Raw genomic sequence first — 11,158 nt, forward strand, 5'->3', positions numbered from 1 at the left:
TTTAAAAAAACCAAATAAAGACAAATAAAAATGAAAAACAACAATTGAAGCTCTGTCAAGAGCGTACCTAACCCTAAAGCCATGTTGGCCAATCAGAAGCCTGAAAAAAAGCCATTGCCTGAAGGCTACAGCCCTATTTTGGCCACATCGGCTTTTGCACGGAATGTCGCCTCATTAGGTTTACGGTGCACACTGTATGGTTACAAGCAAAAAACTCAGTTTTCCCTGTCTTTACAGGAGTTTTACAAAAATATAAGAAAAAGCTGTTAAAAAAACACCTATGCAAGTGTGGACTATAGGCCTAAGTCTAGAGCTAAATATTATTCACATCTAATATGACCAAAAACTGAAAAATGTACTGTACTCACCTTGCAGTTCAACAACTTTAATCTCTAAACTACTGAGTTTTCTTGAAGATATTAATCAGGTTATGAAAACTGTTCATGTCTGTGACCACAAACTATTATAGCCTATGAAGTCGAGAAAGACTGAAAATCCTGCATATCCTGAAGATAAAGAGTTCTTTGTTAGATTAATAAAACGCAATGCACTATGCGTGTATTCATCAAGAAGGGAAGAGTGTAGCAGAAAAAAAGGAACAAGGGGAAAAAATTGCAATTAGCCCTTTAAAGGAAGGCAAGGTGATAAATGAGTGACACCTGTGATTGTGGGCGGAGCATAAACACACCAAACAAACCGGAATGGAGGAGAACAGACAGGAGAGAGGAGAAAATGGCTTAAAAAAGGAGATAAATTAAAATCAAGTCTCTGAAACCGTTTTCTTTGCTCTGAAAGAAAAGCAGAGAAACAGCACCTAAGTATGACTAAGAAAAAGTAGGCTACATTTGGAAGAATGTGAGTGCCTGTTTGTATGCAGAACCAGCTGGATTTCCTGCTTGGGCAACCATGTGCTGCCAGGCAGAGTGCTGATCCCTGGAGTTGCTATGATTGATTCTTTTTTTTATCTTCACCTTTTTCTGCCTGGATTTAACCCTCACTTTTTTTCTTCGCTTTACTGGATATTATCATTTGCCCAAAGAAACCATCCACAGTAAGTCACCTGCTTTATTAGTCTCTCTCTTGGCTTCTTGACACAGTTTGGTCTTTAAGTTCTTCTGTTTCTGAATTGAGAAAAGCCCACTGTCTACTTGTATTATTGTTTTGATTCTTTTTAGATTTTTTCAAAAAGATATGATTTAATTTTAAATACACAATTTTTGCATCTGCCTTTCCATAGTTGTGTATTGAAACTAAATAAGGGACTGTACAAAAATGATTAGGGAGTAGGAGGGTCAGAAAAGGGTAAGGGTTATGCATTTTGTCTTTTGATGTGCTCATATTATGCTAATTTTTAGGTTCATAATTGTATTTAGAGGTTGTACCAGAATAGATTTACATGGTTTAATTTTCAAAAAACACATTGCTGCAGCTCCTCTTTTCACCCTGTGTGTTGAGCTCTCTGTTTCAGCTACTGAGTGAGGCATCTCACTTCTGTACCATCTTTGTTGGGAGTCGCACATGTGCAGTAGCTAGGTAAGGACTACTAGCCAGTCAGAAGCAGAGTATGTGTGGTGCAAGGGTGGCTCTGTGAGAGCCCCCTAAATTTCGTTGTTCCTTTCACAGTGCAATGACTATAAAGGCTATTCTATTCTAGTATGAGGGCGTGCCACGCTAGCAGCTAGGCGAGCATTATAACGCGTGTCACAAAGTGACGCACATTCGTCACGGAAGTAAAGGCTGGACTACAATAGAGCTGTTTGGAGCAGTTTGTGAACAGTGCTTTCTGTTGGAGATGGTAAGTCCCTTTGGGATGGACTTTGGGATTTTTCAATTTGTAAACTTATAACATGCACAAAAAAAAATATAACACAATAAAGGAAAGGGGAAAAGCCAAAAAGCATCATATGAGCACTCTAAAAGAAACATAGTGTAGTGCAAAATTTCAGATTTTTATTTAATTGTGAAAATAATGGCTTTAGTGTGTGCAGTAAGTCATAAAAGTGCACTTTTCCATATGCAGAGGGCAACAGTCATGTCTCTGTGTCAGGGCTGCATTTGCCCCCATCACAACTGGTCATGAATGGTTTTCCAAGATGGCGCCCGCATGTAAACATGAATGCTACGGTCTTCATAATCTATCTTTTTAATAAACTGTCTGTACACTTACAAAGTTCTAAATGCTTCGGTTTACATGTAGGGACCCTCATTATGCTACCGTGGAAGAGTGCTGCTAATTGGAGCCTTGTTAGTGGTATAAAATAGCGATTTACCCTCTGCCCCGAAAGCTAGCGTTACAAGCTAATCACCGGTTTGCGCTAGCTTGTTTCAAGCTAGAGACACATTCGATTAGCATGATAACAGATCCCAGAGAACGGTCGACTCGGTACACATACTTTATTAACCCCTAGGTTCATTTTGTGCCGGAATTGTCCTTTAATCAGACTTTATTGGTTAATGTGGTTGGAATCAATTTAAAGAAGAGAAGGTTAGATAACTGATTAGTGAATGAGGCGTTCAAAACACACACATGCACACGTACATCCTCTGGTGAATATGTATGAGAGTTGATGCTTCCTAGTGGCATGACGGACTGTTTTCAACCCCCTTTGATCTGTATGGCTGCTCCTGTATCCCCCCACTTCACATAAACACACACACGCACACACATGCACACTCACACACAAACGAACAAACACACTGTCCCTTTGAACCCCGGCCAAGATGGTGGGTCAGGAGCACACAGTGTCCAAAACAGGACAGGAAATGGAGCTGGTCCATGTAGAAAACAGCATCAGCAAAACCCTTGTTTACATGTTCGAGAGGGAAGAAATGGACCCTGAGAGACCGAGACATTGAGTGGAGGACAATGTGGAAAAATAACAGCTGTGGAGAGTGTGATATCTGTCAAGCCTTTCTAGCACTGCTACAGAGATTCTTTGTTGAAGGTTGGCAGTATTTTTTGTGCGTATGCACAGCTTGTGTGTGTTTGAGCTGCTCTCGTGTGCGCGCACCACCGCAAGTGTTTGCGTACTTTTTACTTGTGTGTCTGTATGTGTCTGTCTGTTGAATAGGCTTCTTGTCATTGACCTAAAAACAGTGTGAGAGCCTGCCAGTGTCGCTTAAATCCTCTTTTCTTCTCCATTCCCCCGGTCTTTGTCTTCAAGTCGGTGCACACACTCGTCTGTGTGCACATGTGTGTTTCTGAGAGTGTGTTTCTGAGAGCGTGTGTGCGCACGCGTCAGTTGCTGTCTCTATTTAAACATCATACAGACTCACAAATGGCGTTCCTGCCAACAGAGATGAGAGCATACTGTTCACAAAGACTTACTCTCCCACTCTTTCTCTCTCCCACTCTCCTTCTTCAGTCCCTCCTTTATACTTTGAGCTACCCATGGGATATCATTAGTGTTATTACCGTATTGAGATAAATGTGAGCATGTACGGCTCCGTGTGTGTGCAGTTACATGTGTGTTTGTGTGAACAGCATGATGGAGTTGGGGAGATGCCCCATGTCCAAACCCACCCTTGGTATACAGAGAGAGAGCGATTACAGAAGCTGCTTTCAAGATTTCAAGTGTTTTTTTCCTGCATCCTGCGACTCCTTCATTCTCTCCTTTTTGTGTGTGTGTGTGTGTGTGTGTGTGTGTGTGTGTGTGTGTGTGTGTGTGTGTGTGTGTGTGTGTGTGTGTGTGTGTGTGTGTGTGTGTGTGTGTGTGTGTGTGTGTGTGTGTGTGTGTGTGTGTGTGTGTTTAGCCTTACGAAAGGTAGAGGGAGGTGCTGGTGTTTTGTCAGCCTCATGAAGGCAGAGTGATGTTGCATCACCAAATCTCTGCTTTAAGGGTGAGGGTTACGCATAATTACGACTACTGCTTTCATGTTTTCTCTCGCCTCGGTTAGTCTTCGCTGCCACCGCTGGCCTTTCGTTCTGTATCAAAGGAGACTTTGGTCCTCTGGGGCTGCCGACCCACAAACACATGCCATAGATTAACACATGCACACACACACGTTCACACATTCATTAGGATTTTTTATTTTTTTTTTATGTTGTATGTGCGCAAGATTAAAATTACATTACATACACACAGGATACATTCTTGTATGTGACAAGAATGGTGTGCATCTTGCAAACTGTATATCCTCTTATGGTATTACGCTACTGTAAGATTTCATATAGCTTGTAATTAAATGTATGAAGTGATTGTTTGCTCAGGGTCCGCTATGATGTGCCTTTTCTAGCTTTTCATTCTCAATATGCAGGTTACAATAATAGCGGTGGCAGATTTACCACAAGAAATTCATAGTCATTTTTGAAACAATGGGTCCTTTATTTCAGGCGGCTTTTCATTTCTAGCCAACAACTGCCGATTTACAAATTCAAAGCTTGACAGATCTGCCGTGCCTAGTTACGGTTGCTAAGCTATGATGGAACAGCTGCTGGTCAGGGGACATAGCAAATGGTCATTTATTCATTTTTTGTTTTCCTCAAGTTTTCAATTTTGGATTTGACCAAACAACAAAACTGTGCAGCCCTGCTTTGATAAACAAATAAAAACAATAACAACAACAACACCACCACATTGTACTCAAATGAGGTTGACATTCCTAACAACTGCATAGTGACAGAGGTCATGAGTAACCTAACAATGCCTGATAGGCTTTCTTCTCACCTTCATCTACTCCTCAGTGCTGTCAATCATCTCAAACCCTCCACCTGTCAGTTTCTTTCTGCTTGTCTGTCCGACTCGCTCAGCCTGTCAGTCTGTTTCTCGGTCTCTCTCTGTTGGCATGACGATACTTATTGCAGTCTTGTGATTGTGTGCATGTGTATGTCTGTAGAAATCCCCTGAGGAGTTTAGCCAAGAAATCTAGACGCACCCTAGTGGCAGCAAATTTATTTTGCAGCCAGGGTCAGTCTAGGCACTCTCCGTTGGCTTGCGAGCTGGAAAAACCAAATTTTGGTCAGGCCAATTACATTGTGTATAGAGTCGGTGGGCGGGCTTATGGTTGCTGCTGCTGGGAACAGCGGTCATCTGGAAGACTTGGAGTTCAGCTTTTCTTTGAGAAAAGAACAAAGAACGGCACTGAAATTCTTAAAAAAAGGAAGATGTGTTCGGAGTTTTGCCGATCGGATACGGCAAAAGTTTAATCTATCAACTAGCTTCGCTACCTTCTTTGTTGCTCTGCCTGGTTGTAGCACTATCCTATTACGTGTAGAGGGAATTTGAAAGACAACCGTTTATCCCGCCCCTCAGATTGAGCCCTGTCAGTCAGTGGTGAGTTCTCAGACCCAACATCTTGATGTGGGTCTGGCTTGTCAGGCTATGAGGAGTTAGGAGCGAGGATCCACGAGAGCACCCTTCCCAGATGCCGTGCAGCTGAAAGCCGTTGCTAACTCCACCCATACAGCTAACAAATTCAAGTTACAGGTTGTGGAGAGAGACTTACCCCCTTGAGGGAATCCTCGCCTCTCTACCATTCTTCCTCAATGGGACGCACAAAGATGTGAGGAATGTAAGCAAGTGAAGGAAACGTGGATGCAATTTAAGGACCTGGGACATACCTCGTGTGTGTTGTAATCTCTGTCCTTTGTTTTTGTTTTTTATGTATTTCACGTTTCTGGGGAACGGTCTGTGAGAGCAGTGTGGAGGCAATACCAACACGCTGTTTTTTCTTGTTCTCAGTATTTCAAGAACAGCCCCTTTTTAAAGGACATATAGCCTATGAAATAATAATGTAAATTGTAAGTGCAAGTGATAATATTATGTGTTAACATGGCCTACATGTTCATATACAAAGGACTGTAGGATTGCAAATGCATATATTTCATTTTTTATTTATTAAAACAGGAAAAGATTAGACACAATCGGGCCTGGCTCAGTATAAAACTGATTTTCAGCAGGTTCCTGCTCTGCAGAACATAAATGGCACATATACAACAAAGCTCACACACTAGACAGCTAGAGACAACAACATACACACAAACCAAGATATTTGGCAACAGGAGGGGCCATAGAGCCGTCTCAGTGGTCACAGATATACCGGTCCATTAGATGACGGGCAAATGTTGTTTTAAATAGTCTTTTTGATGCGATAGTTCTAATGTGCTGTGGGATCTCATTCCAGTCTTTAGTAAGCACATAAAAAAAGGATCTCTGTCCATAACAGTTTTTTTGACGTACTGATCATACAGGCCTATGTACGTAATTAATGACGACATACAGTATATAACTACGTCACATCCGTATATTCTTTTTGTAAAACACAAGTAAAATGTCCACAGGAAGCATAATAAATGCTACAATACAACACAAAGGCAATGTGAATTTTCTTGTTCCACTGTAGTAGTACAAATCATTTCTCGTTTGCATTTATGTGCATGAATAATACATATGAGCACATGTAGCTATTATTTGTGTAAGTCCACACAGTTTGGTACTTACAAGTTACACACTGTACATGTATAATACATTCAGTATGCACATTGTATGTTTGAATCGTGCTTCATGTCTGTACTGTGTTAGATTGGCGTAAACACATATTGTGTATTTGTACATTCATGTGACGTCCATGTGTGGATGTTTTTGTTGGCTACTTACTGTTGTAGTCCTGTTTGTTGGTCTATCTTTCACTCATAATTAATCAGATCAGTGTGTAAAAATGATCGTGTAGCCCCTCCAGTGTTACTACACATTAAGGTCATTAAGATCATGTTTAATTGAAGACGACACTCACTCACTCACTCACTCACTCACTCACTCACTCACCCACCCACTCACAATGGTTAAGTCAAAGTCACAGAACTTTGACAGAAACCTGACAGAGAAAATGTAAATACATTTACTCAAGCACTGTACTTGAGTACAATTTTGAGGTTCTTGTACTTTTGAGTATTTCCATTTTATGCTACTTTATATCCACTACATTTAAGAGGAAATATTGTACTTTTTACAACACTACATTTATTTGAAAGCCATAGTTATTGGTTATTTTTTACAGATTCAATTCAATTTTATTTTATTTATAGTATCAAATCATAACAAGAGTTATGTTGAGACACTTTACAGATAGAGTAGGTCTAGACCATAATCTATAATTTCCAAAGCCCCAACAATTACAGTAATTCCCTCAAGAGCAAACATTAGCAGTGGCTGTTGCGACAGTGGCGAGGAGAAACTACCTTTTAGGAAGAAGAGCTAGGTTAGTAACAAGCATTTCTGGGACAGGATGCATACAAAAGGAAACAGAGATGAGAGAGCAGCTCAGTGTGTCATAGGAAGGAAGGAACTTCCCCGGCAGTCTAGAATTATAATAGCACAACTACAAGAGGCAGGTTAGCTTAGATGCAGATTAATATAAATTATAACTGATATTCAACAACAATCAACCAATAAATCATGATGTATTAGATCATGATGTATTATCTGGCAGTATGTAAAGTAATACAAATTTGCTCCACCTTTACAAGCAACATTAGCGATGCATACACATAATTACAATCCAATAATAAAATATATATCAGTATGAAATGCGCCATTTTGCATAATGAAGACTTTTTACTTTTGGTACTTAAGTCAAATACTTAAGTCAAATTTTGAATTCAGGATGTATAACTTATATTGGAGTATTTCTACCACTTTTACTTAAATTAAAGACCTGAAATATTTCTTCCACCACTGGCAACCTTTGAGCCTAAAACTTTGGTTGAAAAGATGCTTACAGGAGACCTCCACCCTAAAACATTTTAACAGCATTTGTCAAAGTATTTATATTTGCTGGGTAGAGCTTTTGCCATTTCTTGTTTCCCCCTAAAACTGACCAAAAGATATATATGTGTTATATATCTTTGTGTGCACATTATAGGTTTATAAAGTGAAAAAGTCCAAAGTCCACCCCAAAGGGACTTCTCCAACAGAAAACACTGTTCACAAACTGCTCCAAACAGCTCTATTGTAATCCAGAGACAAACGTGCATCACTTTGTAACACACGTTATAATGCTCACCTAGCTGCTAGCGTGGCACTCCCTCATACTCTGCTTCTGACTGGCTAGTAGTCCTTACCTAGGTACTGGTAATGTGCGACTCCCAACAAAGATGGAACAGAAGTGAGATGCCTCACTCAGTAGCTAAAACAGAGAGCTCAACACACAAGGTGAAAAGAGGAGCTGCAGCAATGTGCAGTAAAACAAAAATATGGGGTTCCGCCATCCATTCCCGACATACCCGTCTAATTGTCGGAGTGGCGGCACTTCCATTGTTTTCAAACGTCTCACCACTCCAACAATTTTTGTTTCCATTAGGGTTAGGGAATAGCAGCATGTCTGAATTTTTTGAAAATTAAACCATGTAAACCTTTTCTGATATAACATCTAAATACAATTATGAACCTGAAAATGAGCATAATAAGAGCACTTTAATATCTTAATGTGATGTGACATCATTATCCCTGTCTTACTAGCTTTTTGCAGACCTTTCAACCCCATCTTACAGACTTCCTTAGTGGATGGAGTTTGCTCAGTTGGTAATTTAAGTACATACTTATATAATTGAATGATTTGATAATAGGTGATTGTTTCTATTATTTAAAGAAAATGTCATAATGATACCAAAGCAGCTTTAAATTAACAAAACAATAATTTCCTACATGTTCCAAATGTTTTCTGATGCATAATTTCCTTCTCAGTGAAAGTTGTAGTTGTCAGCAGTAGTAGCAGTGATGTAGTGACACTGCAATTTTCAGCTTTACAGTCTGCCCAGGCGAGGGGTGTTTAGCTTTAATTTAAGATTGTTTCTAAAAACAGGGGCCATATGACTTGATTGCCTTTTAGCACTCGGTATAATGAATCATTACACCTCTATTTAACACACCTTGATCACAAGTATTTAGATGCACTAACCATCACGTATTATTACAGTAGAAGAGTACCCCATAATATATATATATATTTTTTTGCATTTTTCACTACATGCGGACTTAACTTGGACTATAGTCCCTTAGTCCCCTGATTTGTCTTATGTTTAGTTAACTGATCAATTAGACTGTCTGTATTTTGTATTACTCAACATCAAAGTCTAAATGCTGTTTTAATGCCTTTTCAAATCTGCAAGGAAGCACATTCTGAGGTAGAAATGCTGAAGCCTTTAATTATGTATTATTTTGTTGGCCTAAAAGTAGTCAGATAAAAAAATATTGAGTCAGAAATACTAGAATCGGCTTGTAAATTACCCCCCATGTGAATGTCTTTAACCCTGTCCAGGTTGCTTAGAGTAAACTAAAGAGTTCCGTTTTTACTACAGGTCCCAGAGTTCTGGTGGCAGCTACTTTGTCAGAAATACAACAGAACAGCAACTGTTGTTACTGTTCCCGGTGCAGCCAAACAAACTCATGTTTTAATAAAGAAGTCAGACACTAATTGGCATTTTTCCATCATGTCATGAGTAACCGTGATCTGATTTCATGCTGCACAGTTTCCCACACAACAGCAGGAAACAGTAACAGGAGTTGGTGAGGAACTGGAGGTGTGCGGCCTGTCGCCTGAAGCTCATCATCTAACAGCTCACTGTGGCTGCTCCGTCTTGTTCCATTACTCCCTGGAATATTTAAAACTGATCCGCTGTCAAACAATGCTGAAAACGAATGTCGCTTTGTAGACGCATTTTGGATGAATGATCGTGGTTAGTGCATTGATGAATTCATTGCATTTGATTTGACTGCTTCCCAATAAAAGTCACTCCCCTGCTAAGCAGCTGCAGTGGGAAATGTTGGGTTTGCATTAGCAGTAACTTAATACAGCTCTGATACAACATAAAGAATAGATGTTGACAGAGGTGATGTCAGTGGTGAAATGTAACTACATTTACTCAAGTACTGTACTTAAGTACAAATTTGTATTTCCATTGTAGACAACTTTATACTTCTACTCCACAACATTTCAAGGACAAATGTAGTACTTTTTACTCCACTACATTCATTTGACAGCTTTCTTACAACAACTACAGGCCTGACTAGAGTATAGTGAAATGCAACATGCAAATTAATGAACCAGTAATGTTAATCCAAAGACATCATAATAGTGATGTGAAAACACTGACGGGCACCATTTTTTGCAGTACTTCTACTTTTGATATTAGAGTTTTAAAATGCAGGACTTTTATACATTAAAAGGCTCTGTATATCTTGCTGAAACAATGCTGTCTATGAATAGTATCAAAAATGGGGTTTGATTTAATGAAAATCAAAAGCAATCCTCATTGTCCTCTGGCTGTTTTGACCCAGTGCTACCTGTAACAGCACCATGGCACCACTGCATATTAGTCCGTCGTCTCATCAACCTTTTTCATTCCATCAGTAACCATTGGATGCTTCATTGTGTATTCATCCCCTGTGGAGAAATTAAACAATAGGTCAGCGGTCAGGTCAAAGGTCAGCTACTCACAACGCCTCTGGAGCAGATCCAAATTATTTATGTCAATCATGGACACTTCAGCACAGTCTATTTTTTTTTTTTAAGATAATCTTTTTGGCATTTTAGGCCTTTATTTATATAGGACAGATGAAGAAATGAAAGTGGAGAGAGAGGGGGAATGACATGCAGCAAAGGGCCGCAGGGTGGAGTCCACCCTGCGGCCGCTGTGTCGAGGTGTGAACCTCTATATATGGGCGCCTGCTCTACCACGTGAGCTACCCAGCCGCACAGCACAGTCTATTCTATTAGCCCATATTATATTCTCTCCACATGTGCACAGAGACAGACAGGCGTAGGGATTTCTGTGAATGTATGTGTTATGTTTCTTCCTTTTTCCCCCTCCCTGACCTCCTCTGCCTCTCATCCGCCTAATCCCTAATTACTCAATCAGGCATTATGAGGGTCACAAAGGTGCGGTTCACTCCAATGTCAGCCATCACCTACAGCCATATAGCGTCAGATTACAGGATTTATATTTATGGTCTCCATATCCGCTAATGTGACATATGACATAAGCCAGAGAACATACAACCATAGATTTGTTATCTGTGAAAAAAGGGCACTTCATTTAAGACTTTGAACAAGAGCCATGTTATTTTAGATGACAGTACATGCACATTGACTGGTAATGCGCATATTCATCCATTCATTTCTCTTTCAAGTTATTTATTTTTATCTGCCTCCAGGCCTGTGT

The 11,158-nt window shown here is 39.9% G+C and overlaps 1 protein-coding gene across 1 annotated transcript in view; it reads left to right on the plus strand.

Annotated features, from left to right (window-relative positions):
* Window positions 1-683: 683 nt before the first annotated feature.
* The window catches only part of LOC120556593 (protein ELFN1-like), a 134,148-nt gene continuing 123,673 nt past the window's right edge, over window positions 684-11,158 (plus strand). The window contains exon 1 of the mRNA XM_039796270.1: window positions 684-1,051. The gene's annotated coding sequence lies outside the window, so the exon portion shown is untranslated. The remainder of the gene's footprint in view (window positions 1,052-11,158) is intronic.

This window comes from Perca fluviatilis, chromosome 1 (genome assembly GCF_010015445.1).
Source record: "Perca fluviatilis chromosome 1, GENO_Pfluv_1.0, whole genome shotgun sequence".
Classification (NCBI taxonomy): domain Eukaryota; kingdom Metazoa; phylum Chordata; class Actinopteri; order Perciformes; family Percidae; genus Perca; species Perca fluviatilis.